We start from the raw sequence: 16,715 nt of genomic DNA on the forward strand, positions 1-16,715 counted from the left end.
ACAGCTGGAGAACAGATGTCACGTATTACATTTACCTCAGGAAAGCCATTTAATGACTATAGCACGTTAGTTGGTTAGAAAAACGGAGAGGAGTATCTTGCTAAATATGTGCACTTATTACATATTTATATGTTTACTTATCATTAAAAAAAACCTTCATTATATTTATGACTATTATATTTATGACGCTGACAGGACTGTTTGTTTACAGCAGGAGAGAAAAAAAAATTTATCTGATTATCTTTGTATCCGATTGGAAAATGATCTAAAATTATGTCCACACTGTATTGCAACTGTTCAGAACCGATTTGTGTGTCCACGCAGCTCTTTGACAATACGGCAATGATGTTGCGTTGATGGAGAGGTTTGCATTTGCAATATAAATGTTTTCTTATTTAAAATTTACAATATGGAAATGTATAGCCGCCGCGCTGGACTACTGCGTCTCGAGCTGCAGAACTGTAGGAGGCTGGTAGGTTACTGTATGCACAACTCTTTTTCATCCGCGCCGGTTTCAAAATACTTTTCAAAAATAATAATTTTCTGCTCGTCCTGCGCTTTGCAACAACACAGCCTTGTTTCGGCAGCGACTTTCAGCATGTTCCCTATAACAACGTCTGATGTTTATATTTTACGTGGCGTGAGAAAGTCACATAAACCACGCGAAAGAGCGTTCAGACTGGTGGATTTCCTGATATGTGATTTGAATAGGATATTAAACCACATATGGATGTAGCTTGAAACGGATTTCATGTGCTTTTTTTGGACTGACAATCTGAACGTAGCCAATGTCGGGATACGAAAAAGAAGTAAGGACTAGAGAAGCTAGCTCGTTCAGATCTTTACCACATATTACCTTAAGTTTGTCAAAATTTTGAGCTCTTTCCTGCTTACCAAGTCCTTCTCTATATGATTTCGCAGCTTCCATGTGTTTTTCCCGTGGTTTAGACATCAGAAATTAGTGTAACAATGTGTTCAGTAGTACATAAACAGTGCAATCCATGCCGTTGTTTACATCCGAGTTCCAATATGGCCGCGCATCCGGGTAACTGACCAAATCGTGACGTAGGTGAAAACCCTCTATACACCAGAATGGGGTCTAGCAGGTTGATCAACTTCATCACACGGTATGACCATAGACTGGGTATGACGCAATCAAAGCGGTCACGCCATCGTCTACATGAGCTTGCATGGCAGGCTAAATGTGTGGGTGCTTGGTGTTGGTACACATTTGAAAAATTCATAAAAAATTCATAAAATCAATCAGTTTTCTGCAAACTCCACCAGATTCTTGTTCTACATGTCCCCAAATACCACTGTGGTGTTTAATGTTGTTCCATTCTTCGTTCCACACTGTTTCATTCTTTAATAATTATATGTCAATGTTATATACAATTTACCTCATTATACAGACATATTTTAAAAATTCATAAAAATATAGCCTACAATCAAAATATTTTCTACAAACTCCACCAGATTTTTGTTCTACATGTCCCCAAGTAGGCCTATACCATCATTTTTATTTTTTATGAATTTTTAAAATATGTGTACTGACACCAAGCGCCCACACCTTTAGCCTACCACGCAAGCTCATTTAGAAGTGCAACGTGTTTTTAAGCGCAGATGGCGTGACCGTTCTTCTCTGAAGCGCAGACTGCTTTCTGAGGCTTGTAGGCCAGTGTCCTCCAGCGATTAAACGCTAGAATGAGACGGTCTAGTAAGAGCGCATGGCTTCGTCACACATGTTCCTGTCTGCGCGGTCATGGCACGAAAATACAGTACAGTAGTCAACATTGAAAGTGGATCAGAAAAGTTCATCAAAGTTGTCCTAAGACAAGAACGGGTATTGTTCAAAATTCATGTATAACTTTGATGAAAGGTTTTGATCCACTTCAAGTGTTGACTACTGTACTATTAACTTAATTTTGGAAAAATACTTTGTATTACAAATCTTTATATTTCCTGGCTTTCTAGTAATGCAATACAGTGCATGACAGCCGCCTGCGGTCTCCCTGTGGCTTACATTATTGTCAGTTTAGTGTTAGTGATTCATTTATAGCAAAACAAAATATAACATCTATGCTTTCTGAAAACAATATTTTTGTCTTACATTTCATTTGATCCTCAAATTAAGTGTTCGCTTTTAGCGGGCATAAGGGACTACTGCTCTAACATATTTTTTTTAATTTTTTTTAATTTTAGTTTTTACAGTGAATAAAATGTTCTTGTGATGCCAAATTCTGTGAGATTGCAGTAAGAATTGTTGTGAGAAAAAAAACTACACCTTTCTCCCTGACTTGGTACAGTATATATTTACTTTTTCACTGCGCTCTGTCTCCCTGTTATATCGCCAGCCCTGTCCCCTTTAGCTGCCTAGCATCTTCCCAAAACTCTCTAGCAACTAGCTAGCAAACTTTCCCAAATACCAATGCTTTAGCAACCAATCTGATTTAAAGTTTGTCTTGAAGAACTTCATATCTCTTGTTGTTTTTGTTATTGTTGTCCTATACAGGGACTCTGCCCCGTACCATCAGCCCAGATCCTCCTCCATCACAGGAGAATCCTGAAGCCCGGGAGACACCCAGGACAGTTTATCGGTCCATTTTGGTCATAATCGCAGTGTGCAGTGCAGTGGGCATAATCGCAGTGGGCATTTTGGCCTGGTGGTGTCTAAAGGCAAGTATAATCAGAGGAAAATGTAGCGACACTTTTGTTTTTGTAGCCTTATTGACAGCAGTGTTCAGTGAAGACCATGTATTCTATGCAGTTTGTTTTTGAGGAATTCGTAAAAGAGATATTTTGCTCAGAAAGGATTTAATTTAAAGCCATAGTAAATCATTAAAATGTCATTCATTAGGTACATTGATTTATTATTTACATTTATTGATTTATAAAGCCTGTTTTGTTTATTCTGGTATTAACTTTGGTATTAATTGACTGTGATTTACACATTCTTGTCTCCCTACAGAAGAACAAAAATAAGGAGTCTGCAGCTACTGACTGCAAAAAGTATCTAAAGAATTTTTTTTTCATAGAAAGCAACATTAAAGGTGAGTTCACAAGATGGGTTTGTATCATGAACAAATATCACAAAGTTTCTTAGGGATTTGACAAAACTCTCCTTTTCTCAGAATCAGCAGGTGAACAGACTACAGGTGATTCCTTCGAGATGGCGGCCCGGACTCCTCCTTCGGAAGATGAGGACATTCTAACTGAGGTCCTGATACCAGATCCATCGGCGGGACAAGACAATGGAAGACCTGAACAGCTTTTGCAGAATAATAACTATAGTGAGGATGAGGATGATGATAGTAAACATAATAATACAAATAATTATTGTGATAGAGAGAGTATTGTTTGTAGTGATGATGAGGATGATAATGATGATGAGATTAAAAGTAATTATACAAATAATTATGTAAATAATAAAAATGATGGTGTTGCTAATGGTAAAAATGGTGGTGATGATGATGATGCTGGTATTTCTAGTGGTGATAATAGTAGTAATGATAATTTAAATAAGTTTTAATAATCAAACTATTTGTAAAATAAAATAAAAGAATACTGGCTATAAATAATAAACTACTAAATACTATATTTGTTCATATTTTATGTCAGATGACGCATACTCTGAATCAACATGCACCAATACTAAATTTTATATATATTGTAATCTTTGTTCACAACTTGTAAAAATCACTTTAATGAGCTTATTGTTTCTTCCTTAAATTAATACATTGTTAGCTAACTGATTTGCATATGTACATTTCTGTAACTGTAATGTAGACATGCATTTTCTGTAAAGCTGCTTTGAAATAAAATAAATACACTACACACATAAATGTGAATTGAATGTGAATATCTGTGCATATCCATGTAAAGGTATATCTGGAAGGCAGAAAAGATATTCAAATAATTTATATTTTGTTATATTTATACAAATTATCTTTTTTATTTTTAAAATCATGCATAACATTCTGGTTGAGGGGAGAAAGAAAGAGAGGTAAGGAAATGATCTATTTGTAGCATTTGATAAGAATATAAAAATAAGAATATAATCCAGGTTGGGGGAAAACAGTTATGAAGAAAAAAAATACAAAGGCACGCTAAGACAATGACCAGCAACAGACTAAAACTATATAGATATATAGACACACACACACACACACATGTGACAATGCATTAATAAATGTAATTGTATATTCATTATCCACCAGAAGAGACTGTTCATCTTAAAGGTACGGTTCAAACAATTGGTAACATGGTAACTGGTATTGGTAACCAAACAACATGGCTGCTTGTTGACTTCCATTGTATGGACAGAAACAGACATTGTTCTGCAGAAGAAAGTCATACAGGTTTGGACCCATATGAAGGTGAGTGAATGATGATGAGTCAACTATCACTTTTAATCAACCCTAAAAATTCTGTTAATGTCTTTTCAATAGGAAATTTCTCTTCATTTTGCTCTTAGTGAATGAATGGGTGATTATGCAAGAGTTTCAGTTTTTATAAGAGGACACAAACAAACATACAGACAAAAGAGTCATGCAATTTTTTTTCTCTAGTATATCTCTTTTTCATGGCATTTTGGAGAGTGTTTTTCTTTTAAGCTCTTTCTCCCTGCACATCAACTTCCTTGTCAAAGCAATAACATGCTGGCCAACATATCTTGCAACATTTTGTCCCTTACTAAAAAGAAGTTTATTCAAGTGTGCTATTAGTATACTTCTTTTAAACTAAACATAAGAAAGAATACTTTCAATAAAAAAAAATTAAAAATCTATACTATACACAAGTCAAAACAATGGTACATTAATATTATGACATGGTGCATCCTATGCCTGGTTACACAGAAAATAAACTATTTGGTTCAGCTTCTTTCAAAAATCCTATAAAGGGGTTCCATACTTTGAAAAACTTTTTAGGTTTTCCCTTAACAATATACAGTGAGGAAAATAAGTATTTGAACACCCTGCTATTTTGCAAGTTCTCCCACTTGGAAATCATGGAGGGGTCTGAAATTGTCATCGTAGGTGCATGTCCACTGTGAGAGACATAATCTAAAAAAAAAAAATCCAGAAATCACAATGTATGATTTTTTTAACTATTTATTTGTATGATACAGCTGCAAATAAGTATTTGAACACCTGAGAAAATCAATGTTAATATTTGGTACAGTAGCCTTTGTTTGCAATTACAGAGGTCAAACGTTTCCTGTAGTTTTTCACCAGGTTTGCACACACTGCAGGAGGGATTTTGGCCCACTCCTCCACACAGATCTTCTCTAGATCAGTCAGGTTTCTGGGCTGTCGCTGAGAAACACGGAGTTTGAGCTCCCTCCAAAGATTCTCTATTGGGTTTAGGTCTGGAGACTGGCTAGGCCACGCCAGAACGTTGATATGCTTCTTACAGAGCCACTCCTTGGTTATCCTGGCTGTGTGCTTCGGGTCATTGTCATGTTGGAAGACCCAGCCTCGACCCATCTTCAATGCTCTAACTGAGGGAAGGAGGTTGTTCCCCAAAATCTCGCAATACATGGCCCCGGTCATCCTCTCCTTAATACAGTGCAGTCGCCCTGTCCCATGTGCAGAAAAACACCCCTAAAGCATGATGCTACCACCCCCATGCTTCACAGTAGGGATGGTGTTCTTGGGATGGTACTCATCATTCTTCTTCCTCCAAACACGTTTAGTGGAATTATGACCAAAAAGTTCTATTTTGGTCTCATCTGACCACATGACTTTCTCCCATGACTCCTCTGGATCATCCAAATGGTCATTGGCAAACTTAAGACGGGCCTTGACATGTGCTGGTTTAAGCAGGGGAACCTTCCATGCCATGCATGATTTCAAACCATGACGTCTTGGTGTATTACCAACAGTAACCTTGGAAACGGTGGTCCCAGCTCTTTTCAGGTCATTGACCAGCTCCTCCCGTGTAGTTCTGGGCTGATTTCTCACCTTTCTTAGGATCATTGAGACCCCACGAGGTGAGATCTTGCATGGAGCCCCAGTCTGAGGGAGATTGACAGTCATGTTTAGCTTCTTCCATTTTCTAATGATTGCTCCAACAGTGGACCTTTTTTCACCAAGCTGCTTGGCAATTTCCCCGTAGCCCTTTCCAGCCTTGTGGAGGTGTACAATTTTGTCTCTAGTGTCTTTGGACAGCTCTTTGGTCTTGGCCATGTTAGTAGTTGGATTCTTACTGATTGAATGGGGTGGACAGGTGTCTTTATGCAGCTAACGACCTCAAACAGGTGCATCTAATTTAGGATAATAAATGGAGTGGAGGTGGACATTTTAAAGGCAGACTAACAGGTCTTTGAGGGTCAGAATTCTAGCTGATAGACAGGTGTTCAAATACTTATTTGCAGATGTATCATACAAATAAATAGTTAAAAAATCATATATTGTGATTTATGGATTTTTTTGGGGGGATTATGTCTCTCACAGTGGACATGCACCTACAATGACAATTTCAGACCCCTCCATGATTTCCAAGTGGGAGAACTTGCAAAATAGCAGGGTGTTCAAATACTTATTTTCCTCACTGTATGTGAGATTCTCCAAAGCCAAACTACAGACAATTCCTGTAACCATTGTTTAAAATTAGGGCTTTCTGTGTTTTTCCAATGCCGAGCGACTACAAGTTTTGCTTGTAATAAACAGAAGGTCAACATTTTCTTACCAGAGCTAGTTAAGGTGCAAGTTACAGGGAAAATATTAAATATACAAAGTTTAGGACATTTGGGGACATTCTATTTCACCACCTGTGACAAAAAGTCCAAAACCTTTACCCAAAAAAGTTGAACTCGAGGACACTTCCATAAGCAATGGTATCTCTTGCATTTTTGATTGGGAATGTTGGGATTAAATTTATGTAGTAATTCTGGAGTTATGTGTACTCTCATAATCCACTTGTACTGCAGAAGTTTAAACCTGGTATTAATTGTCTGGGTTTGGGCCTTTAAGCAGATACTCTGCCATTCATCTTCTGTTATATTCTCACTTAGGCTATATCTTGACACCAAGCCAAACGCTTTTTCTCTGTGTTGTAGAAAAATTGATATTTTACTTTTTTTCATTAACTTTCTTAAACATTGTTTTAAGCATTGTTTCTCTTCTGGAATTTATGTATGTTTGTACACCTGACGTAAGCAAGACACACACAGTAAGACAAATGGATAAGAACCTTTAACTCTTTATGGAAGACAATTTAGCCAAGGGGGGTTAGAGGGGTCATTCTATTCTAAATGTGATGTGGATGTGGCCATGCTGGGTGAGTGGAAAACTACAGAGAAAACAGAGTATAAGAAGGGAATTTCCAGGGCTGGGTGTCAGGTCTTGCTCACGTCACTGGGTAGCTGCTGTGATTTTGTGACTAATGTAATGGGAATTTTACATTTTAGATGTGTTTTTTACTTTCAGATGTGTGCAACTTGTGTTAACGTTGAACATTTATTTTTACTCATAAGCATTTAAAGAAATATAATCATATAAGCTTGCAGGAACAAGATGTTCTGGGTAGCAAAGAGACTATGAGTACTCAAGTGACCTTTTGTACTTCAAATGTCCTTTTGTGTACTCCAAGTGTGAAAAGTATGTGCGCAGATTTGATAGAAATAGAGATAAGCAAAATGTGTGAAAAAGCTGCAGCTAAAAACAGGAAACTTTTGCAGACGTGATATTGTTCTGTCTAGACAGAATTTATGTTGGACAAGAGATCTCGAACAGAGACGTGTTGCCTTTTAAGGTAACTAAGGCGATCTTTTGAGACAGACCAGGATGTGTTTTGTGTATATAAGCTGGGCAAAAAGGAGAAGTCGACGCGCTTCTCATATCAGACTCTGACTGATGTGTGAACAGCCTTTCTTGCAAGAAATAAAGCTGATCTTTGTTAACCTTTGAGATATCCTACTGTCTTACAATTATTGATAAAAGTTGAGAAAAGAATTTCCACAACACTAAGTATTTTATCTTTTAAAATACAATTTGATTCTTGGTGTCTCTTATGCAGTGATGATGATTGTTTAATTATTGTTTTTGCCAGAAATTGCCACAACACTCCGTATTTTCCTTGCAGTTAGTGGAAATCGGTCTATAAAACAAGGACACTTGCCTAGCACCATTAAGGCGGTTTAAAGTATTTTTTTCTAAAGGGGACAGATCTGGTAAGAGAAGAGAATGATGCTGTGTCTTATTGATAAAATTCCTAATTTGAAAAAAAAAAAAGGGTTTTAGGCAAATCAAACTTTTGTCTTAATTCCTGAAAACTGAGCATAGTTTCATTGCTAATAAATCTGCCACTTTGGTCAAACCATTTAATGCCCAGATTTTAAAACCACCATCATGTGTCCCTGGCGTAAACGCAGTGTTTCCCCAAATAGGGGTAAATTGTGATAATTCGTCCCCTTGGAATTATAAGGTTCTATCTGACATTTTTGTCAAAATTTAGTTATTCACATATTCTTATTCTGTGACCACTTCTTTACATTATGTGATGTTGTTTTTTAAGTTGTGTACATTTTGGAACTTTTTATTTAGAAAATAAAAAGGTTCTTTCTACACAGTCGAATGGAATGCAAAAACTTTAAAGCTCAATATCTCAAAACTGCTCAGAACGCAGATAGAACCTTATAATTCCAAGGGGACGAATTGTGGAATCTGTCCAGTATGTTTCAAAACTTCATACCATACCACAATAGTATTTTTAACAAAGGGGTTGGAAGTGGCTTTTTTCAATTTGGGCAGGGGCTGTGTACAGATACAAAGGCAATTGTTGAGTTGTACTCGCCTCAATCCGTATCCAAGGGATAGAATTTCTGTTTGTACACCAAAACATTGCTGCTCTTAGCTGAGCTGCCCTGTATTACCACTTAAGATTAGGAAACTGCAACCCTCCCCTTTATGGTAAATACAAAAGAGAGAGCCTCAGCCTGGGACGTTGATTTGCCCAAATAAAATTGGTGAAAAGCTTCTTCATATTACAGAAAAAAATTATGTGGTGGGGGCAGAGGAATTGATTCAAATAAATATAAGAATTTGGGGAGAACATTCATTTTTAATATATTGATATGTCCAATCTGAGAAATTGGTAGGGATGACCATTTATTAATTTGATTCAGTGATTCATTTAGTTGGATAATTATAATTGCTGGTAGCCAAATTATTTATGTCTGCGGTCAGATACTAATACCAAAATATTTAAAACCTTCATGAGCATTTTTAAAGGGGGTCTGGGACGTTCTGATTCTTTTAGAAATAGAATCATAGATTTTGACTCACTCACTTTATAACCTGAAAAAGACCCAAATGATTTAATTAGGCCCAATAAAGAAGGCACAGATGTACTTAAATTGGATAGAAATAATATAATGTCATCAGCATATAAAGCTATTTTACTTTCAAGACCACCAATTGTAATCCCTCCATTTCTTCGTACTGCAATAGCCAATGGCTCAATAGCCAATGTAAAAAGGAGCGGCAAAAGGGTGCATCCCTGACGTGTGCCTCGAGAAAGCGGAAATGATTTAGAGTATTTTATTAGTCAATATAAATAAAATTATATTATATTTAAGCTTTATTAGTAGAGATGTCATTCAATTCTGCTTTAAGTAGCAAAAGTTTATGTCTCAGTTCAGGAGTATCTTGTTTGAAAATTTCTTCTTCTAAATCCTTGACACTCTGTTACAATTCAATAATTTTAAGGGCAGATCTGTTTGTCTTAGAACTAGTAAAGCTGATCATTTGCCCCCTAATATAGGCCTGAAATGCCTCCCATCCTATTGAAGCAGACGTCTGGTTTGTATTAAACTCAAAAAATTTCAATTTGATTTCCAACAAAATCAAGAAACTCAGGGTTATGTAGCCACTATATTTAGACGCCATCTAGATGGGCTTTTATTTATTTATTATGTTCTGAGAGTAAATTACAGCGATAAAGCAGCATGATCTGATAAAACAATACTACTATATTTACAGTTAGATATATAATCAATCAAGTCCTTTGAAATAAGAAAATAGTCTATTATGGAAAGATGAGGAATAGCAAGAAAATTCTTTCTTTGTTGGGTTTTGAAGCCTCCAGACATCACTTAAATTAAGGTCTTTGATGTATTGATTATGTTCTTTGCAAATGTTAAGTGTCAATACCTGTGGAACGGTCCAAATTAGGATCTAAGGTACAATTAAAGTCACCAGCGACTATTAAGATACCCTGAAGGGAAGACAAATTTAAGAAAAGATTATGAAAAATTTTTTGGTTCATCTGTATTAGGGCCATAAACACTTACAAGATTGCAATATTCGTTGAACATCCTACTACTGATTATACCCAATTGATCACGCACGGATAGTTTTTAATATATGAAATTGGAGCCCCCCGCACATAGCCTACCAAGATGTCAATATAAGACTAGAATCCCTTGACATTTGCAACAAAATTGAATATTCTAAATATTCTTGGTAGTCCAAACATTAATGACCTGTTCCAAGAAACACCCTGTAGCATTTTTGTAAAGTACAAAGAAGCATTTTTTTTTTATATATATGTAAAAAATCCAAACATCCAAGATACAAAGTTTCCCCAGCACATGCACTAGATGGAACACACAGTGCACGGCAAACATCCCTTTTCCTTCGACTAGAACTTAAGTTACATAGGGGAGAGTGGGGTGATTTGTGCCAGGGGGGAAGTAGTTCCACCCCTTGTTTCTGGAAAACCATAGAAGAAATTGGTCATGTGACCACATAATTTTGAAAAGCAATCAATTTTACTCATCCTCCAAAGAAGAGAGACACATGGCATGAGAGTTAAGCACATTTTAGTGCAAAAAACTAAATGTTTTTTCCCTTTCAAAGTAAAATTTCTATGATTAAGGTTTTTTGATTGTAGTGTCTGAACAATTATAGACAAGTTTGAAAACATGTCACACATGTTTTAGTGCTTTAGTAGGGAACACAATGAGTCTATACAGTTAGCATGATGTTAGCTCTTAACTGCTGGATCATGCTAGTTTTTCAAACTTGTGGGTCTGGGGTGATTTGTGCCAGAGGGCCTGGGTTAAGTTGTGCCAGATCCAGACCACCTAGACCTACATACTCACAGGAGATAATCTTGAGAAGTGAGGAGATGGGCATTCCTCATTATTGTTTGACTTAGGCCTGCCTGCTATTTGTTTAATTTAGCTAACACTGATTTCAGTTTTGAGTCTGCACTATGTTATTAAAGAGAAGTTTTATTCTGTTATATTCAATAGGATGTTTAGAAATTAGCCTAGTCACTTTATTCTTATATGTTACATAGTTGACAGACAGCGCTATGTCAACAGGCATCTATTGCCAAAGCCTTTTTGCCTGAAATGATTCACAAATATCATATATTGTGTTGCTATGGTGCTCTAAATGGTTGCTAGGGCATAGCTTGATAGCTTCACAATGATCCTGAGAGACTGATTGGTCGTCTGAGTAAAATGAGCCCGCCCCCTTGTCTCTATGACACTGTGATCCAGAGTTATGTTCCATACAAAATCCCTATGCAATTGACCATAGTAGGAAAAACGCATGCTATGGTATTCCAGGGTGACAATATCTAAATAAACCTTAAATGAGTAATTTTGTATTGAATTTATCTTGCTTTCATATAGCATTATGGTTCATAACATTAAAATGTTCTGTTTTACTTCAGAAATCACTGGCACAATTTACCCCAATGTATTCCCCCAAAGGCACAACTTCCCCCGCACCAGGGGCAAGTTGTGCCATGAGACCACTTTTTTCCCAAAAGCTATATTTCTGAAACAATTTATTTCAGATCCAAAGTTATTGTTCTCAGGGATGCACCACATCCCGAAATAAAGGCATTACTGCCATGGCCTCACTTTAAAGTAATTTTGAGTAAAAACTGGCACAACTAACCCCACTTTCCCCTACTCTTAACCGTACGGTCCTCTAAAGGCGGGCATACACTGTGCGATGTCTGTGCGATTTCAGCAAGGTACCTATTCACACTGAACGAGTAGATCGCATGCGATGTAAAGCCAAAGCTCAGGATTTATGTGCTCACACTACGGTCCGAACGTCGAGCTGCGACTTCACTGCTCACACTATACGTGTGAAATATGCGCGAATCAGCGCGATAAACCCTCGTGCCGGGTTGCGCCTATAGACAATATCATGTAGCCTATCCATAGATATTTTCAAAACAAGCATCAGCTTTCAATATCAAGATGATTTAGCATTTCCAATTTATGTATTAAATTATTATTAGTAGTGTTGTATTATTATTAGGGAAGGCCTAGGCTACTTTTATTATTAAAGTGATTGTTAATTAAATTGCCACGCAATAATTTCATAGCGCATCACCGCATAACCAACGCGCTGTGAGGATAATAAAATATTACATAGAAGCTTACTCCTCATTGAAAATTAAAACATTTAGGTCGATTATGAATTATAGGCATATCATTAATTATTAACAGTCTATAATATGTCCGAACACTACAATAATTCATCAATGAAAATTAAAAACAGCTTTATTTCAAAAACATTGTTTAACAAACTAATAAAAGAGGCAAAGTGTACAATCTCAGGTGGCTTGGAAGAAGTGGGTAATGGTTAATCCATTTTGCAACACGAACTGGAGGTAAGCAACAGTAATTTGTAGCTAGTTTGAACTACAGAACTTAAAGATCTCCCTCTTTTTTTTCTTTTTTTTTGCTGCCGATGAAATGGTTAAACTTCTGTTTTCGCGCAGGCGCAGTGAGGGAAAAAACACTGAGTTTAGGGCAGTCGGTTCGTAGCCTCAACTGTGCGATATAGTCACGAGGAGCGACTAAAATTTCTAACATGCCAGAAATTCATCCGACCATCCGACTGCCGGTCGGGAGAGGTTAATCTCGTTTCTAAACGGTCTCTCGTTTCCCCCTGTACACTGCACGAACACTGCACGACAAACGACGCACGACAAAGCTGAAAATCGGCCCGACCTGAAAAAGAGTCGCACGAGTCAGAATTCGGCTCAAAATCGGACGAAAATCGCACAGTGTATGCCCGCCTTAATAGGAACGCTATAAGGTTGCTTAATTTAAGAGAAAAAATAACAATTGTGTCCAAAACCAAAATAGTAATTACAAAACAAATAAACATAGACCAAGTATTATGACCGTTTAACCAAAAGAAAATATGTTACCTAAATAATCAGCCTACTTGATGGTTCTGCTTAGTATTCACCAGTATTCAGTATAACACCAACCCTTTACGAACTATGAATCCAAAAAGGCCCAACCTTACGTTTTATAGGGCATTCAGACTAATCATCCAACAGAAATTTTAATGAAAGTTCAGCACTAAACTTTAATGCAAAGTGACAAAAAGTAGGCTACAGCTGAGTTACTTGGGCGTTGGCTGCTCTGGTACCCGAACATCCTCTGGCAAGACCGCAATGAATTTGCCTGCTATTATCGGGTTGAGTTTCAGCCTCAGTGTTAGCGTTGGCACCAACCGGTGCGCTATCAGCTTCAGACGAGAGTCCTAGTTCGTCGACAGCCGAATCTGTATTATCCTTTTTTTATCTCTTTTTCTTTGCGGTTGCAAAGACATGCTGACTGTTTTGCAGTGCAACCGTCAAAAAAGAAAACGTTTCTTTTGGTTATCGGGTCTAGATAAAGATTTAAAAACGGGATTATCCGAGAGCTTTGAAAAAATGTGGCCGTTCAGCAACCCGACATAACCGGAGGTTCATTCTCATCCTCCTTGATTTAAGAGCAGCTTTTGATACTGTTGATCACAGCCTATTACTCACCCGCCTTGAACAAGATTTTGGTGTGTCGGGGACAGCTCTGAAGTGGTTTAAATCCGATTTCACTGACCGTTCTCAGTTCATTTCCATGGGCGGATTCAGGTCTGAGATTAGCTCTGTTCTCACTGGTGTTCCCCAGGGCTCTGTCTTGGGCCCTCTGCTCTTTAATATTTGTCACCTCTTGGTCATTTGTTGAGATCGCTTGGCCTCCATTATCACTTGTATGCTGATGATACGCAGATTTATATACACTCTCTAAATCTGGTGAACACCTTGATGATGATTTTCTCTCCGGCTGTGTTTCTGAGATGAAGGAATGGATGAGTAATAATTTCTTGTGTCTTAACGGTGGTTAAACTAAAGTTATGCTTTTTGGTTCTTGTCATCAAATATCCAAAGCTGGTTCTTTATCTTTGACTGACTATTGATGGCTCTGTCTTGGCGACTCAAGCTAAAGTGAGGAATCTTGGAGTTATTTTTGATACTAGTCTTTCATTTGATTCTTTTGTCCAGAGTACAGTTAAATCATCCTTCTTTCACCTCAGAAACATAGCAAGATTGCGTCCTATGCTAAATTTTTCAGTATCTGAAAAGCTGATGAATTCCTTTGTTGTCTTTAGGATAGATTACTGTAACGCCCTTTTAGCTGGAGTATCTAAATCCACGCTCAACAAACTGCAGTATGTACAGAACTCGGCTGCCAGGATATTGACTGGGTCCAGGGTATGCGATTATATTACTCCAGTTTTGGAGTCCTTACACTGGCTCCCAGTCAGATTCCGAGTTGATTTTAAAATTATGATGCTGACATATAAAGCATTGCATGGCTTGTTATTTATCTGAATTGTTAATTTCCTATACTCCAAATCGGAGACTGCGATCTTCAGAATCCAACTTGTTGGTTGTTCCTCATACACGCTTACGATCTATGGGTGACAGGGCTTTTTCTTCATATGCTCCTGTCCTTTGGAATTCTCTGCCTCTTGATCTTAGGGAAGCTCAGAACTATGACATTTTTAAAGGTAGACTTAAGACATAGTTTTTTAAATTAGCGTTTGATTATTATGTTACTTTTATTATTTGAGCTTTGTATTGCTTATTGTGTACAGCGCTTTGAGAAGTTGCTTTTAAAGGAGCTTTATAAAATAGTTTATTGTTATTATTATTATTATTATTATTATGTTTGTTACGTGCCACACTCACAAACATGGAGTGCGACACCTGTAAATAGGTGTCACCCGGATTTCCTTCTCCTGTTCCCTCAACACAACATAGTAGTCAAGATTTATTTTTACATTGGGGTAAGATTTCCTTTCATTTATAAAAAGGAAAATTAATAACTTGGGTTTAGAGGGTTTTAGTCGGCCAAAACAACAAACGAAAAGGGGGTTTTCTAACTAATTTTAGGTCGTCTTTCCTGGAGTTAAATAACAAACAAAGATACAATTCTTTCCTCCCTGCTGACCAATAAACAGGACAAAATGATATAAAATAAAAGGGTCTCTGACCTCTCACAGTCTCAGTGAAATTGCAGACTAGGCTACTACAGTTACCGGCCTGTACCGCTACCACTTCGACCCCTCACAAGGAGCTTTCACATGAATAGAAGCACAACTCAGCCAACCGGCATTAAGACTCCACTGTTTAGGTAAAAGCTCGTACACACACACGCTTTACCACACAAGGAAGCAGGAGGGAGAACTCGATGAGCAGGCCTTCAGCTTATATCCACGAGTTGAGTCACATCAGCCCCGCCCATTTAAACATCTACACTCAAATGAGCGAGGAGTGACAGGGAGAGAGAGAGGAAAAAAAAAGAGAGGGAGAGAGGGCACCACACATGTGCGCACACACTTGCTCTGAACAACATGAATGAAACACAATGGGTGCTTCTCAATATCCCTCATCGTCTCCTCGTTCCTCCGTCCTCCATCTTATGACCTGGAAACCAATCGAGCTCAGCCATCTTGAAGGACATCTCAATTCTCTAATCGCACCGCGAGGAGTCGAGGATCGAGGAGTGAGGAGGTTTCCTGAGGAGTCATGAGCGAGGATGCACGGGTGTGTATCCTATGCGGAAGTGTTTTATCGACTAAACATGACGCACATATACAGTGAGGAAAATAAGTATTTGAACACCCTGCTATTTTGCAAGTTCTCCCACTTAGAAATCATGGAGGGGTCTGAAATTGTCATCGTAGGTGCATGTCCACTGTGAGAGACATAATCTAAAAAAATAAGTCCAGAAATCACAATGTATGATTTTTTAACTATTTATTTGTATGATACAGCTGCAAATAAGTATTTGAACACCTGAGAAAATCAATGTTAATATTTGGTACAGTAGCCTTTGTTTGCAATTACAGAGGTCAAACGTTTCCTGTAGTTTTTCACCAGGTTTGCACACACTGCAGGAGGGATTTTGGCCCACTCCTGCACACAGATCTTCTCTAGATCAGTCAGGTTTCTGGGCTGTCGCTGAGAAACACATAGTTTGAGCTCCCTCCAAAGATTCTCTATTGGGTTTAGGTCTGGAGACTGGCTAGGCCACGCCAGAACGTTGATATGCTTCTTACAGAGCCACTCCTTGGTTATCCTGGCTGTGTGCTTCGGGTCATTGTCATGTTGGAAGACCCAGCCTCGACCCATCTTCAATGCTCTAACTGAGGGAAGGAGGTTGTTCCCCAAAATCTCGCAATACATGGCCCCGGTCATCCTCTCCTTAATACAGTGCAGTCGCCCTGTCCCATGTGCAGAAAAACACCCCCAAAGCATGATGCTACCACCCCCATGCTTCACAGTAGGGATGGTGTTCTTGGGATGGTACTCATCATTCTTCTTCCTCCAAACACGTTTAGTGGAATTATGACCAAAAAGTTCTATTTTGGTCTCATCTGACCACATGACTTTCTCCC

The 16,715-nt window shown here is 37.9% G+C and overlaps 2 protein-coding genes across 2 annotated transcripts in view; one reads left to right on the top strand and one right to left on the bottom strand.

Annotated features, from left to right (window-relative positions):
- Positions 1–16,715, bottom strand: part of LOC311302671 (uncharacterized protein) — a 382,374-nt gene that overhangs the window by 310,442 nt on the left and 55,217 nt on the right. The window lies entirely within an intron of this gene.
- Positions 1–16,715, top strand: part of LOC311302675 (uncharacterized protein) — an 86,670-nt gene that overhangs the window by 19,386 nt on the left and 50,569 nt on the right. The window lies entirely within an intron of this gene.

Source organism: Rutilus rutilus (assembly GCF_951802725.1).
Source record: "Rutilus rutilus genome assembly, chromosome: 13".
In the NCBI taxonomy this organism is placed as follows: Eukaryota; Metazoa; Chordata; class Actinopteri; order Cypriniformes; family Leuciscidae; genus Rutilus; species Rutilus rutilus.